Source organism: Loxodonta africana, chromosome 14 (assembly GCF_030014295.1).
Source record: "Loxodonta africana isolate mLoxAfr1 chromosome 14, mLoxAfr1.hap2, whole genome shotgun sequence".
Lineage (NCBI taxonomy): Eukaryota > Metazoa > Chordata > Mammalia > Proboscidea > Elephantidae > Loxodonta > Loxodonta africana.
In genome coordinates this window covers 64,233,435-64,249,113 of record NC_087355.1, presented here as the reverse complement: position 1 = coordinate 64,249,113, position 15,679 = coordinate 64,233,435, and positions in this window count along the sequence as shown.

Below are 15,679 nucleotides of genomic sequence, written 5' to 3'. Positions count from 1 at the left end.
TAGATCTTCCAATTTTATTCCATCCTTTCCTGATTGGATAGTTGACATAGTAAGGTCAGTAAGAAATTTCTCAACTGGTTTTATTGAATTATCCCTACATTTGCTCTTTTGATTATTTTAATAGAGTTTTTTAGACAAATTTTAGGTTTATAGAAAAATTGTGCACAAAGTATAGAGAATTTCCATATGCCCTCTCTCCCCCTACACAGTTTCTCCTACTATTAACATCTTGCATTAGTACGGATATCTGTTACAACTGATGAACCAGTATTGATACATTGTTATTAACTAAAGTCCATGGTTTCACATTAGGATTTACTCTTTGTGTTGTACAGCCTTAGAGGTTTTGACAAATGCAAAATGTCATATGTCCGTCATTACAGTATCACACAGAATAGATTCACTGCCCTAAGAATGTATTGTGTCCTGCCTATTTATCCCTCCTCCTGAACTCCTGGCAACCGCTGATCTTTTTCATTGTCTCTACAGTTTTGCCTTTGCTCTTTAGATTTTATTCTGCTTCCATTTCTTCTATAGCATTATTTTGCCTCCTATAATGCATTTAGACTTTCCTCGTCTGAGTCCTTCTTAGTCATTCACTCTTCAACAAATTCAAACCAGCAAAATATAGTTTACATAATAGTTGACCCTTTTAATTGACTGTGTTTGAAACTCAGCTCATAGTCAAACATCACTAAATATGTAGTCAATAACGCACTAACTGTGGTTGACTTTGCCACTGGAAATATTTTCAGATTTCTCTTTTTCTTCACTCTGTCATTTTCTTATATCAGACATAATTTCTACTCACTAAGACAAATGAAACAACTTTCTAAAAGTAACTTTCCTGCATGCACATTCTATTTGTCCATTCTTTCTGGATAGTTGGTGTTAATATTTTTTTTCTAAAAACAACATGCATCCATTCATCTGATGTTTTTGAGTGCCTACTATTTGCTGATCATATAATAGCGTGAATAAGAACTTTTCATGATCCTTGCCATCATGGAGATTAATAACTTCATATCATATATTTCTTCTAATAGTTGAATCTGGTTATGTATTTTAGTGAATGATCGTCTCTTTCATTAAAATGCTGGACCCTAAAATATGGAAACCCAGGTTGTGACCACTGATATTTGTATACACCAGGGGCTCTAGCTCATTTTATTGCACATAGAAGATACAAAATTTATCTTACTAAAAAATAAAATTGGGAGACTATTTTGTTACCTCTAATTTCACATTGACATATTTGATGTATTTTATTTTAAAGAAGATAGTATTGGCATTTCTGTGTCTTCATTTATGAGGGAGATAAGAATGTTTTAACTGACGTCTTTTGGACTTAAGGAAAAATTAAATATTTTATGTTTTTCAAATATTGCTCAAAAGAAATATTAAAATAATATTTTTTATATGGAACTCATATTGGTTATATACACAGATTGATGAAGGCCAAACTTATCTTCCACCCTAAAAAAAAAAAAGGAAGAAGGCACAACATCCACATGATTTGGGGAATTAGAATAATGGTTTCTTCACCATCTTGTCTAACTTCTGAGCCTAACGCATAATGCATTATTTTCCAAAGCTTGTTTTAGCAGTAAAATTTACCCCAAATAAAATCACATTCTGAACTCTATGATTTAAATAGTTCACAGTGAACTCAGTAGTCGAAAAGGAAGCCCCCACAACTTTGTTCAATGCCCCACTCTAAGAAGGCCCCAAGGCACTGCTGTACAGCTGTGGTGAAGGAAAGAACAGTTTTTAGAAGCATTTCTGTAGGGAAAACCTGGTATGACAAGTAAGAGATTAAGCATTTTTTTTTTTTCCCAAGGGGGTGATTAGTATTTTCAGCTGCAGATGAGCCACCCAGAGCTTATATTGTACCGCCTAAAAAAGCAGAATCATTAAAGCAGACTGATTATACATACCCCTACAAAGATTTTAGTGATTCAAAAGATAACACAGAAGCTTGTGTGAGTGGCATTTCAATTTGTTCATGAGAATGCCTTTGAATGCCTTGTTTGGTTGTGTATACTTGCATAAGTTGTTTTATATAAATAACTGTAATTAAGACCCTTAAGTAGGGATAAGTGGCTAACAAGCAATGCTTTCAAAAAGAAAAAGAAAGAAAAAAAATAGAACTCTGTAATTCTTTACCGATGGTGTTGCCAGCTACAATGTATCTCAGGGCCAGAATAAAAAGAATTGAAGGGATCTGGGTCATTATTAGACAATTAGACAAATGCTGAGAGACATACAAGTTCAGCTCTAGATTATTAGACCTAGAAGCAAAAGCCTGCTTTCAAGGTCAGACTTTTGTCTGGTGGATGGGATGATACTGCAGTGGACAATTAGTCCTGTGGTTCATGTCCCTAGTTTTAGGAAGTAGATACCAGCTACCAGTTACCAGCTGCTGTGGACTCATAGTGACCCAGCGTGCATCACAGTAGAACTGTGCTCCGTAGGGTTTTCAATGGTTGAGCTTTCAGACACAGAGGACCAGGCTTTTCTCTCTAGGTACCTTTGGGTGGACTGGAACCTCCAACTCTTCAGTTAGCAGCCAAGTTAGCCATTTGCACCACCCAGGTAGGGGACACCTTTGGTTATATCAGAAGGAGGTGGTTGTGATGATAATAATGTACGTGAAAATATGTGAAGGACTACATAGACCTAAAAAGTCTATTAGTAATGAAAAAAATATATACTAGAAATAATTTTTTTGAACAAGCTTTGAAATTTTTCACATTTTTGAAAGCTGGTACCAACAAAGAAAAGTTATATGTGACACCCATCTCTGATAGTCCTCCTTTAGTTCTGATAACATGTCAGTAGCCCCTTTAAGCTACAATATTCTGTGAAGTATCTCTTATGGCAATTGTCATCATGTATCTCGAATTTTCTAGAGAAAGCACAACCCAGCCGTTTCTTATTAAGTTTTCGATTATCCAAGGTGGTCCCTGTCCCGCTTATCGGAGATAATAAAGGCTCTTTCATAACAGAAGAAAAAAAAATGGCCCAGTGTCTCACTGTTTCATTTTTCTTCCCATAATGTTATATAATCATTCTTTAAAACATTTCCCGTTTTGGCATTAGTTTAAGAACAGAGATCACAAAAATGAAAATTTTTAAATGATAGAGAGAGTTGAGAGAATTAATTTACAATACACATTTAAGAATTTCAGTGATATTAATAGAAAAATCTGAAAAAGCCCTGTAAATATAACCTTAAACATTTGCTACAGAGAATGTAGTGCAATTTGTACACTGTATGGGTACAGGTAGTTTGAAGGATTTACTAACATTAAAGAACAAATAAAATCTAAATATGTCTTTGTTATGAATTTTCCTTCTCAATATGCTTCTTGCCCTAATTTTTATATGTATTATCTTAATTATAAAACTAATATCAGGAAAATGCAGCTAACATAATTTAGGTAGGATTGAGCATATTGGTATTAAACTAATTTTTTTCACTTTTTTCAAGTTTTATTAATTTTTTTACACAAATTCTTTTCCATTTGAATTTAGGAATATATTTATGGGTGAATTCCATTGGGAATTAAATCTAATATATTTATGGGTTAATTCCATTGGGAATTAAATCTAATGGCATTAAGTTTGAGGAAGAACTGACCCCCGTGTATTTTTTTTTAATAATTTTTATTGTGCTTTAAGTGAAAGTTTACAAGTCAGTCTGTCACATATAAACTTATGTACACCTTATACACCTTACTACATACTCCCATTTAGTCTCTTTCTAATGAGTCAGCCCAATCCCTCCTTCCAGCCTCTCCTTTTGTGACCATTTTGCCAGTTTCTAACCCTTTCTACCCTGCCATCTCTCCTCCAGACAGGAGATGCCAACACAGTCTCAAGTGTCCACCTGATACAAGTAGCTCACTCTTCATCAACATCTCTCTCCAACCCATTGTCCAGTCCCTTCCATGTCTGAGGAGTTGTCTTTGGGAATGGTTCCTGTCCTGGGCCAACAGAAGGTTTGGGGGCCATGACCGCCGGGATTCTTTCAGTCTCAGATCATTAAGTCTGGTCTTTTTATGAGAACTTGGGGGTCTGCATTCCACTGTTCTCCTGCTCCTTCAGGGGTTCTCTGTTGTGCTCCTTGTCAGGGCAGTCACCAGTTGTGGCCGGGCACCATCTAGTTCTTGTGGTCTCAGGATGATGTAACTCTCTAGTTCATGCGGCCCTTTCTGTCTCTTGGGCTCATAGTTATCGTGTGACCTTGGTGTTCTTCATTCTCCTTTGATCCAGGTGGGTTGAGACCAATTGATGCATCTTAGATAGCCTCTTGTTAGCATTTAAAACCCCAGAAGCCACATTTCAAAGTGGGATGCAGAATGTTTTCTTAATAGAATTTATTTTGCCAATTGACTTAGAAGTCCCCTTAAGCCATAGTTCCCAAACCTCCGCCCTTGCTCCGCTGACCTTTGAAGCATTCTGTTTATCCTGGAAACTTCTTTGCTTTTGGTCCAGTCCAGTTGAGCTGACCTTCCCTGTATTGAGTGTTGTCCTTCCCTTCACCTAAAGCCTAAAGTAGTTCTTATCTACTATCTAATTGGTAAATAACCCTCTCCCACCCTCCCAACCTACCCCTCTCGTAACCACAAAAGAATGTGTTCTTCTCAGATTGTACTGTTTCTCAAGATCTTATAATAGTGGTCTTATACAATATTTGCCCTCTTGCATCTGACTAATTTCACTCAGCATAATGCCTTCCAGGTTCCTCCATGTTATGAAATGTTTCACAGATTCTTCACTGTTCTTTATCGATGCGTAGTATTCCATTGTGTGGATATTCCATAATTTATTTAACCATTCATCCTTTGATGGACACCTTGGTTGCTTCCAGCTTTTTGCTATTGTAAACAGAGCTGCAGTAAACATGGGTGTGCATATATCTGTTCGTATAAAGGCTCTTATTTCTCTAGGGTATATTCTGAGGAGTGGGATTTCTGGGTTGTATGTTAATTCTATTTCTAGCTTCTTAAGAAAACTCCAGATAGATTTCCAAAGTGGCTGTACCATTTTACTTTCCTACCAGCAGTGTATAAGAGTTCCAATCTCTCTGCAGCCTCTCCAACATTTATTATTTTGTGTTTTTTGGATTAATGCCAGCCTTGTTGGAGTGAGATGGAATCTCATCATAGTTTTAATTTGCATTTCTCTGATGGCTAATGATCAAGAGCATTTTCTCACGTATCTGTTAGCTGCCTGAATATCTTCTTTAGTGAAGTGCGTGTTCATATCCTTTGCCCACTTTTTGATTGGGTTGTTTGTCTTTTTGTGGTTGAGTTTTAACAGAATCATATAGATTTTAGAGATCAAGCACTGGTCAGAGATGTCATAGCTGAAATTTTTTTCCCAATCTGTAGGTGGTCTTTTTACTCTTTTGGTGAAGTCTTTAGATGAGCATAGGTGTTTGATTTTTAGGAGCTCCCAGTTATCTGGTTTCTCTTCATCATTTTAATAATGTTTTGTATTCTATTTATGCCTTGTATTAGGGCTCCTAACGTTGTCCCTATTTTTTCTTCCATGATCTTTATCGTTTTAGCCTTTAGGTTTAGGTCTTTGATCCACTTGGAGTTAGTTTTTGTGCATTGTGTAAGGTATGGTCCTGTTTCATTTTCTTGCAAATGAATATCCAGTTACGCCAGCACCATTTGTTAAAAAGACTATCTTTTCCCCAATTAACTGACACTGGGCCTTTGTCAAATATCAGCTGCTCATACATGGATGGATTTATATCTGGGTTCTCAATTCTGTTCCATTGGTCTATGTGCCTGTTGTTGTACCAGTACCGGGCTGTTTTGACTACTGTGGCTGTATAATGTGTTCTAAAATCAGGTAGAGTGAGGCCTCCCACTTTCTTCTTCTTTTTCGGTAATGCTTTACTTGTCCGGGGCTTTTTTCACTTCCATATGAAGTTGGTGATTTGTTTCTCCATCACATTAAAAAATGTCATTGGAATTTGGATCGGAAGCTCATTGTATGTATACATGGCTTTTGGTAGAATAGATATTTTTACTATGTTTTGTCTTCCTAGCCATGAGCAAGGTATGTTTTTCCACTTATGTAGGTCCCTTTTATTTTCCTGCACTAGTACTTTGTAGTTTTCTTTGTATAATAAGTCATTGGTAAGATTTATTCCTAAGTATTTTATCTTTTGGGGGCTACTGTGAATGGCATTGATTTGGTGATTTACTCTGCAATGTTCTTTTTGTTGACGTAGAGGAATCCAAGTGATTTTTGTATGTTTATCTTGTAACCTGAGACTCTGCCAAACTCTTCTATTAGTTTCAGTAGTTTTCTGGAGGATTCCTTAGGGTTTTCTGTGTATAAGATCATGTCATCTGCAAATAGAAATAATTTTACTTCTTCCTTGCCAATCCGGATGCCCTTTATTTCTTTGTCTAGTCTAATTGCTCTGGCTAGGACCTCTAGCACAGTGTTGAATAAGAGCGGTGATAAAGGGCATCCTTGTCTGGTTCCCGTTCTCAAGGGAAATGCTTTCAGGCTCTCTGCATTTAGAATGATGTTGGCTGTCGGCTTTGTATAGATGCTCTTTATTATGTTGAGGAAGGTACCTTCAGTTCCTATTTTGCTGAGAGTTTTTATCATGAATGGGTGTTGAACTTTGTCAAATGCCTTTTCTGCATCAATTGATAAGATCATGTGGTTTTTCTCTTTGGTTTTATTTATATGGTGGATTACATTAATGGTTTTTCTAATGTTAAACCAGCCTTGCATACCTGGTATAAATCCCACTTGGTCATGGTGGATTATTTTTTTGATATGTTGTTGAATTGTATTGGCTAGAATTTTGTTGAGGATTTTTGCATCTATGTTCATGAGGGATATAAGGCTGTAATTTTCTTTTTTTGTGGTGTCTTTCCCTGGTTTTGGTATCAGGGATGTGGTAGCTTCATAGAATGTGTTAGGTAGTATTCCGTCATTTTCTATGCTTTGAAATACCTTTGTAGTAGTGGTGTTAACTCTTCTCTGAAAGTTTGGTAGAACTCTGCAGTGAAGCCATCCGGGCCAGGGCTTTTTTTTGTTGGGAGTTTTTTGATTACCTTTTCAATCTCTTTTTTTGTTACGGGTCTATTTAGTTGTTCTACTTCTGATTGTGTTAGTTTAGGTAGGTGGTGTTTTTCTAGGAATTCATCCATTTCTTCAAGGTTTGTAGATTTGTTAGAGTACAATTTTTCATAATAATCTGATATGATTCTTTTAATTTCAGTTGGGTCTGTTGTGATACGGCCCATCTCGTTTCTTATTCAGATTATTTGTTTCCTTTCCTGTATTTCTTTAGTCAGTCTGGCCAATGGTTTATCAATTTTGTTAATTTTTTCGAAGAACCAGCTTTTGGCTTTGTTAATTCTTTCAATTGTTTTTCTGTTCTCTAATTCATTTAGTGCAGCTCTAATTTTTATTATTTGTTTTCTTCTGGTGTCTGATGGATTCTTTTGTTGCTCGCTTTCTATTTGTTCAAGTTGTAGGGACAGTTCTCTGATTTTGGCTCTTTCTTCTTTATGTATGTGTGCATTTATCAATATAAATTGACCTCTGAGCACTGCTTTTGCTGTATCCCAGAGGTTTAGATAGGAAATGTGTTCATTCTCATTTCATTCTATGAATTTCTTTATTCCCTCCTTAATGTCTTCTATAACTCAGTCTTTTTTGAGCAGGGTATTGATCAGTTTCCAAGTCTTTAATTTCTTTTCACTGATTTTTCTGTTATTGATTTCCACTTTTATGGCCTCATGGTCTGAGAAGATGCTTTGTAATATTTCGATGTTTTGGATTCTGCAAAGGTTTGTTTTATGACCTAATCTGTGATCTAGTCTAGAGAATGTTCTATGTGCACTAGAAAAAAAAAAGTATACTTTGCAGCTGTTGGGTGGAGTGGTCTGTATAAGTCTATGAGGTCAAGTTGGTTGATTGCAGCCATTAGGTCTTCCGTGTCTCTATCGAGCTTCTTACTGGAAGTCTTGTCCTTCTCCGAAAGTGGTGTGTTGAAGTCTCCTACTATAATTGTGGAGGTGTCTATCGCACTTTTCAGTTCTGTTCAAGTTTGTTTTATGTATCTTGCTACCCTGTCATTGGGTGCGTCAATATTTAAAATGGTTATATCTTCCTGGTCAATTTTCCCTGTAAACTTTATGTAGTGCCCTTCTTTATCCTTTGTGGTGGATTTAACTTTAAAGTCTATTTTGTCAGAAATTAATATTGCTACTCCTGCTCTTTTTTGCTTCTTGTTTGCTTGATATATTTTTTTCCATTCTTTGAGTTTTTGTTTGTGTCTCTAAGTCTAAGGTGTGTCTCTCGTAGGCAGCTTATAGTCGGATCATGTTTCTTTATCCAGTTTGAGGCTCTCTGTCTCTTTATTGGTGCATTTAGTCCATTTACATTCAGAGTAATTATAGATAAGTATGTGTTTAGTGCTGTCATTTTGATGCCTTTTTGTGTATGTTGTTGACAATTTCATTTTTCCACTTTTTCGTGCTGAGACTTTTTCTTTGTAAATTGTGTGTTCCTCATTTTCATAGTAGTCGGATTTATGTTTGCTGAGTCTTTATGTTTTTCTTGGTTTTTATTTTGAGTTATGGAATTGTTAGACTTCTTTGTGGTTACCTTAATATTTACCCTTACTTTTCTAAGTAAAAACCTAACTTGTATCATCCTATATTGCCTTGTTTTCCTCTCCATATGGCAGTTCTATGCCTCCTGTATTTAGTCCCTCTTTTTGATTATTGTGATCTTTTACATATTAACTTCATTGATTCCCTGTTTTGAGAGTTTTTTTCTTTTTAAAATTAATCTTAATTTGTTTTTGTGATTTCCCTATTTGAGTAGATATCAGGATGTTCTGTTCTGTGACCTAGTGTTGTGCTGGTATCTGATATTATTGGTTTTCTGACCAAACAATTTCCTTTAGTATTTCTTGTAGCTTTGGTTTGGTTTTTGCAAATTCTCTAAGCTTGTGTTTATCTGTAAAGGTTTTAATTTCACCTTCACATTTGAGAGAGGGTTTTGCTGGATAAATGATCCTTGGCTTTCAGTTTTTCTCCTTCAGTGCTCTCTATATGTCATCCCATTGCCTTCTCAACTGCATGGTTTCTGCTGAGTAGTCTGAACTTATTGCTTCTTCTTTGTAGGAGAGCTTTCTTTTATCCCTGGCTGCTTTTAAAATTTTCTCTTTATCTTTGGTTTTGGAAAGTTTGATGATAATATGTCTTGGTGATTTTCTTTTTGGATCAATCTTATATGATGTCATGATGTCAGGGAAGTTTTCTGCCAACAGATCTTCAACTATTCTCTCTGTGTTTTCTGTTATCCCTCCCTGTTCTGGAACTCCAATCACACGCAAGTTATTCTTCTTGATAGAGTCCCACATGATTCCTAGGGTTTCTTCATTTTTTTTTTTAATTCTTTTATCTGATTTTTCTTCAACTGTATTGGTGTCAATTGCCTTATGCTCCTACTCCCCCACTCTGCTTTCCAATTGCTCGATTCTGCTTCTCTGACTTCCTATTGAGTTGTTTAATTCTGTAATTTTGCTGTTAATCTTTTGGATTTCTGAATGCTGTCTCTGTATGGATTCTGGCAGCTTATTAGTTTTTCCACTCTGTTCTGGAATAATCTTTTTGAGTTCTTCAACTGCTTTATCAGTGTGTTCCTTGGCTGTTTCTGTAGATTGCCTTATTTCATTTCTGAGGTCATCCCGATGTCTTGAAGCATTCTGTAAATTAATTTTTTATATTCTGCATCTGGCAATTCCAGGATTGTATTTTCATTTAGGAAAGATTTTGATTCTTTAATTTGTGGAGTTGTAGAAGCAATCATGGTCTGCTTCTCTGAGCCATCTATAAGTATTGTAATGATTTATTATATATTTTCTCACTGAGTTTTATCTTGTTTTGTTTTCTTTCAGTATACATGGATGGGCTACTAGATTGCCCTGTCTTGATTGTTGTAGCCTTTGAATCACTTATGTGCTATTACCAGCTGGTGTGGGCTGTTGCCAGATATATAAGCCTAAGAGTCTATTCACTGTTCTTGAGTAGAATCTGATTTTGGATCACCAAGTGTGTGGGGTAGACTGTCACCTAGTCACTTAGAAGAGTACTGGTGATAGTTGTGTGTACCAGATTCTAGTAGCAGTGGAGGGTCACACTCCAGGGGGGCAGGATGCTGACAGCCTTCCCCCAAGTGCCAGTGAGGTAGGTGTGTCTTTATTCCTAAAGCACTTTGGTGGGTGGGCCCTGCAGATTTACGTTAGGTACCCAGTGCATATACCTCTACAGATTGTTAGGTGTCAGTATCCTCAGATCCCTATGGCAGGAGGCTACATGGTTTGGGTGGAGCTTCAGCCCTCAGTTCCCTGTTGTGGGTCAGTGAGGGCTCTGTTTAATAGGTAGAGATATCGGACCTGGAGATCTTGTCTTTCCAGTAATCCCCTAAAACAGTTACAGTCAGATCATTATCAGAATTTCCTTTGGATTATAATAGCCACCTTGTTCCCTGTAGGGATGAAAGCCCAAGACTGTGAATCTCATATGCTTGTCTGGAGCTGGTTCTGTGTTTTTATTCCAATTTTGGGAAGTCAGGGAAGGATTTTTGGTTCGTGGGTTTTTGTAGCTTCTTCTCTAAAGACAAAACAAAAACAAAAACAAACCGCCCAGCACTTCAGTCTTTGGCCCAGAAAATTCCAATGTTAATGTAGCCGCCTGGAAAGGGAGGGGAGGGATCAGATAAATAGGAGAGAGTAGCACCCAGGAATATAGACAAAGTTACTTATCTTGCTTGGTGCTGACAGTTTTATCTGAGATTCCCAAGGGGTGTGTAGCCTATGTGCCTTGGCTGGGTCCAGATTGCCCCCGAGGGTCAGGCCCGCATCCTGTGCTTGCGCTGTCTCAGAATCCAATCCGTGGTCAGTTCCTCCACTCCCAGTCCAAAGCCCAGTGCCAAGGTTCCCAGGCTGGGATGCCACTCTCCAGGATCCAAAACAAGTCACTGCATCCCAGTGGCTTCTTCTCCGCCGTGTGGCTGCGCTGCCTGCGTGCACTGGCTGGGCTTCCCCTGAGGTCACTTCTGGAGGCTAGGGCTGTGTCCCATGTTTGTGCTGTCTCAGGATGCGGTGCTCAGCTCCCCTGTGCCCAGTGCAAAGCCTGGCGCCAAGGTTTTCTGACTGGGACGCTGGCTCCAGGGTCCGAAAACATTCGCTGCTTCCCTGTGGTTGCTCGTTCTCTCATTAGCCCCATCAGTGTGCGGCCTGCTTGCACTGGCTTAGTCTCTATGGAGATTACCCCAGGAGGCTAGGGGTTAGGGCTGTGTCCAGTGCCTGCCCCGCCTCAGCAAACCGCGATCAGCCCCGCCACTCGGCACCAAGGAACCGCGAGGGCTCAAGGCTGTGGTGTCAGTCGCCGGCTTCAGAGGCAGTTGCTGCTTTAGGACGCAGCTTTTCATTCACCTGTCACTCAGGTCAAATCTTTAGATCTGTGTTTGATAGGGTTCGTAGATTGTCATGTATGCAATCGATTCACTTGTTTTTCTGAGTCTTTGTTGCAAGAAGGATACGCGGTAGCTTCTACCTAGTCAGCCATCTTGGCCCCAATGCTGATATTAAACTGTTTTTAAAGTATTCCTGTAGTTACTTAGATTGCTTGTATTGAATAACAAGGCAACATTGTAAAAATCATAATTTAGTTTTAAAAAAGTGTGTGTGTGTAATAACATGGAGCAGATTTTTAATTCTCCATTCATTTTTTAGTACTTGCATTCATTTTGAAGAATTGTGGAAAATTCCCAAGATTTTTATTTTTTTAATTTATTCATACCTATTTTGAAAACCTTGAGTTATCTAAAAAAAAAAATCTGAATTTTCAGCAAAGGAGATTATTTGGAGCAAACTAATTTTTGACAAAAATGGGGAACAGGTACCTGGGAGGAGAAAATTATGTAAGAAAATTCAAAACCTCCTCATTTATTTTTTTTTTTTACTAGTTTTCTCCTATTAAAATACAATGCCTGCTTCTTATATATAAATTGTAAAATTAAATGATTTTGCAAAACAATAATCCTATTGTTCCAGACTTAGTCATTGATAACATTAATATATAGCTTTTCAAGTACCTTTTTATAAATAATCACTCATGGACCAACCATTTAGTTATTAAATAGTCACTCAACACACACACACATACACACACACACACACACACACACACAAACTACCATCATCACCACATCACAGAAACACATGTGAAAATGCAGCACTTCAGAATGCAGGTCAAAGCCAGCTCTTCTTGTTTTAAATCCTAGCTTCACTGCATTAAAAAAAAAAAAAAAAAAAAAAGCAGCTATATAATCATGGAGCCCTGGTGGCATAGTCGTTAAGAGCTATAGCTACTAATCAAAAGGTCAGCAGTTTGAATCCACCAGCCACTCCTTGGAAACCCTATGGGGCAGCTCTTCTCTGTCCATAGAGTCACTATGAGTTGGAATTGACTTCATGGCAATGGGTTTTTGGTTTTAAGAGATTTTAAGAACTAATCTACTTTATCTTCCTACCCCTCAATTTTTCATGTATGAAATGGAATAATGATGGTACCCATTTCACAGAGTTCATGGACTAAGAGAAAAGCAGTCAGAAAGAAAACTCAAATCTTTCTCTCACAAAGCTTACAAGTTACTTGAGAATATAGACATGAAAGAAATAACTACAACAGAGAAAGAGTCACAAAGGAAGAAGAAGATAGTATAGCATTTTATAATATGGGCCTGTATCGTAATTTTATACATATGGTTGTAGTGACACTTGGCTAAAATTTCTTTATAACATACATAAGAAGTAGCAGTTAGCTAAACAAATCGGAGTAAAGAACGGATTGGGAAATAAATAATTCTGTTAGAGAAAATACTACATACCAAAATACATTGAATTAGAAATGAAAGTGGTATCAGAGGGAAAGAGATAAAGAAGACTGAAATACCCAAATACTAGGCATTACAAACCAAAATAAGGATTTCAAACTTAAAGATAAGTACATTATATAGAAATTAAAGGATTTTAAAGAGTGGAAAGATATGTCCTTTTAAAGGTCATTCTAACATCAGATTTGAGATTGCCATTGCCTTGGACAAGATTAGAGGAGTGGATTATTCAATAAAATAGTCTAATTAAAGAGAATGGTTGCTTGGACTAGAGTAGTACAAGTGAGAAGAGAAAAACATGTATCTCTGCTGGAATTGGCACAATTCATTTATAGATTAAGGAAAAGAGGATAATCTCTGGTGTATTTTGGGTTTCCTGTTTGAACAGTTGAGTAGATGACAGTGTTATTGATTGGGTCAGGATGCACTAAGGGGGGTCTAGCTTTAAGGGCAAAAATGTTTTATTTTTAGACATTATAATTCCCTAGGCCTGTGAACATCATAGAAGAATTCCAGTTGTCATACCAAGGAAGCCCACAAATACATTACTATTTTTCTCCCAGAAATTAAGGGATTACACTGTTTTGTTGAGGTGTTATAATATACGTAAGATGTACAACAATTTTAGAAGCTCTGTATGTTTCCAATTAATCCCCTTTTATGGAGCATTGAAGTTCTAAATTTCTATTATTGCAAACAGCACAGATGAAAATGATTGCATTAAAATAATATAGAAATAACGATGACAAAAATACATAAACAAAAAATGTTTAAAATACAAAAAAGTGGCAAAATTAACAAGATAACTTGAAATAAAAACACATTGTATCTAAGATATCATTTTTTTACTAAATAATTTTTAACAACATTTTATGTTTCCCACCTTCATTTTAACCAAAAATTATTTATTTTAATACTGACACCTGATACACAGTCGGTATGGAAAAAATAACTTCAATCAAACAGAAACTTATTAAGATATAAGAATTACACATTTGTCCAGTAATAGCTTTGCCAAAATAACTATCCTCAATATTTATTGACTCTCATTCTAGATATTCTATTCACATATTTAGAAAGAGATAAAGAGAAAAAATAGATTTTGCTATTTGCTAGGGTTCAGGTGAAAGATATTATCTGCAAATTTATATGTATATATATATATATATATATATATATATATATATATATATATATACACTTTGTTGTTTGGTGCCATCGAGTTGGTTCCGACTCATAGTGACCCTGTGCACAACAGAAGGAAACACTGCCCGGTCCTGAGCCATCCTTAGAAATCGTTATTATACTTGAGCTCATTGTTGCAGCCACTGTGTCAATCCACCTAGTTGAGGGTCTTCCTCTTTTCCCCTGACCCTGTACTTTGCCAAGCATGATGTCCTTTTACAGGGACTGATCCCTCCTGACAACATGTCCAAAGTATGACACAGCCTCACCATCCTTGCTACTAAGGAGCATGCTGGTTGTACTTCTTCCAAGACAGATTTGTTCGTTCTTTTGGCAGTCCATGGTATATTCAATATTCTTGACCAACACCACAATTCGAAGGCGTCAATTCTTCTTCAGTCTTCCTTATTCATTGTCCAGCTTTTGCAGGCATATGATGAGATTGAGAATACCATGGCTTGGGTCAAGCACACCTTAGTTTTCAAGGTGACATCTTTGCTTTTCAACACTTTAAAGAGGTCCTTTGCAGCAACTTTACCCAAAGTAAAGCGTCGTTTGATTTCTTGGCTGCTGCTTCCATGGCTGTTGATTGTGGATCCAGGTAAAAATGAAATCCTTGACAACTTCAATCTTAGCTCTGTTTATCATGATGTTGCTCATTTACCTAGTTGTGAGGATTTTTGTTTTCTTTATGTTGAGGTGCAACCCATATTGAGGGCTGTGGTCTTTGATCTTCATTAGTAAGTCCTTCAAGTCCTCTTCACTTTCAGCAAGCAAGGCTGTGTCATCTGCATAACACGGGTTGTTAAAGAGTCTTCCTCCAATCCTGATGCCCTGTTCTTCTTCATATAGTCCAGCTTCTCAGATTATTTGCTCAGCATACAGATTGAATAGGTATGGTGGAAGGATACAACCCTGACACACACGTTTCCTGACTTTAAACAATCAGTATCCCGTTGCTCTGTCCAAACAACTGCCTCTTAATCTATGTAAAGTTTCCTCAGAAGCACAATTAAGTGTTCTGGAATTCCCATTCTTCACAACATTATCCATAATTTGTTATGATCCACACAGTCAAATACCTTTGCATAGTCAATAAAACACATATAAACATGTAAACATGTTAACATGTAAAAACATGTAAAAGCATTTGGTTGCTAACCAAAAGGTCAGCAGTTTGAATCCACCAACCACTCATTGAAAACCCTATGAAGCAGTTCTACTCTGTCCTATAGGGTCACTATGAGTTGGAATTGACTCAATGGCAATGAGTTTGTTTTATATAGAGAGAGAAATAATGAAAATTTTATTTGTGAATGATACTAATAGGTTGAAATTTTTCCACTGCAAATTTGGATAACAATAGATGCCACAATTCTTCCTCCTCACCTTTCTTGCTAAACCCAAAATGCACAAACGAAGCATGCTAAATCAAGAATAACTCCTTCCTCTGCTGAGAAAAAACTGTTATAGAAATAAATTGAACTTCCACCGACCATCCTGCCTAAATCCAGCCTTTCTTCTCTAAGTT